Source organism: Anneissia japonica, unplaced genomic scaffold (genome assembly GCF_011630105.1).
Source record: "Anneissia japonica isolate Jap-2015-1 unplaced genomic scaffold, ASM1163010v1 scaffold193205_len1105_cov107, whole genome shotgun sequence".
In the NCBI taxonomy this organism is placed as follows: Eukaryota; Metazoa; Echinodermata; class Crinoidea; order Comatulida; family Comatulidae; genus Anneissia; species Anneissia japonica.
Genome location: NW_022719255.1, coordinates 1 through 1,128, shown reverse-complemented (window position 1 = coordinate 1,128; position 1,128 = coordinate 1). Strand labels below are relative to the sequence as shown.

At 44.6% G+C, this 1,128-nt stretch overlaps 2 non-coding genes across 2 annotated transcripts; both read right to left on the bottom strand.

Moving 5' to 3' along the window:
- Positions 1-179: 179 nt before the first annotated feature.
- Positions 180-298, bottom strand: LOC117110874. The gene has a single exon (XR_004445780.1). It is a non-coding gene; the product is annotated as a 5S ribosomal RNA (ribosomal RNA).
- A 461-nt stretch (positions 299-759) lies between these two features.
- LOC117110875 lies at positions 760-878 on the bottom strand. Its single transcript, XR_004445781.1, has one exon. It is a non-coding gene; the product is annotated as a 5S ribosomal RNA (ribosomal RNA).
- Between the last annotated feature and the right edge of the window lie 250 nt (positions 879-1,128).

Here is a 1,128-nt window from a genome sequence, read left to right as displayed (position 1 = left end):
TTGCGTATTGTTGATATGAACAAGTACCTGTATGATTTTTAAGGTATGAGAGTGCAATTTCCGGGAACTTAGAGGTCCATATTCTCAAAATGTTTGCACCTCAGCCCCAACTATGTGGGCCCGAGGTCGTGTGGACTCTCACGCACCCCTTCTTTAGATTTTGGGGGAAAAATGTAAAAAGTCTACAGCACCCGGTATTCCCAGGCGGTCACCCATCCAAGTACTAACCGGGCCCGACGTTGCTTAAATTCGGTGATCGGACGAGAACCGGTGTTTTCAACGTAGTATGACCGTAGACATGTGAGTGGTATTTCCACTCATAGTTAATCTCGGCATATAGCATAATTATCCTGAAGCTCTGTGATTGATGACTTTCATATCAACGCGCGCTTGTCTGGTGGGGATTTCCTCTAACTCCACTGACCACTCTGCTGTGCGAGTACATTTTTTACAAACACCGGTGTTGAACAATAAACCAACCATTTTAATACCGTACGGCATTAACTAGGATGCTTTAGACAGAAGAAGACTGCCGTTTTGTTCAAACGACCCTCGAACCGGCCTAACACCAGCGAATTAATTGCGTATTGTTGATATGAACATATACTTGTATGATTTTTAAGGTATGAGAGTGCAATTTCCGGGCACTTAGAGGTCCATATTCTAAAAATGTTTGCACCTCCGCCCCAACTATATGGGCCCGAGGTCGTGTGGACTCTCACGCACCCCTACTTTAGAATTTGGGGGAAAAATGTAAAAAGTCTACAGCACCCGGTATTCCCAGGCGGTCACCCATCCAAGTACTAACCGGGCCCGACGTTGCTTAAATTCGGTGATTGGACGAGAACCGGTGTTTTCAACGTAGTATGACCGTAGACATGTGAGTGGTATTTCCACTCATAGTTAATCTCGGCATATAGCATAATTATCCAATCATGAAGCTCTATGATTGATGACGTTTCATATCAACGCGCGCTTGTCTGGCGGGGATTTCCTCTGACTCACCTGACCACTCTGCTGTGCGAGTACATTTTTTACAAACACCAGTGTTGAACAATAAACCACCATTTTACTACTGCACTAAATAGGATGCTTTAGACAGAAGAAGACTGCCGTTTTGTTGAAACG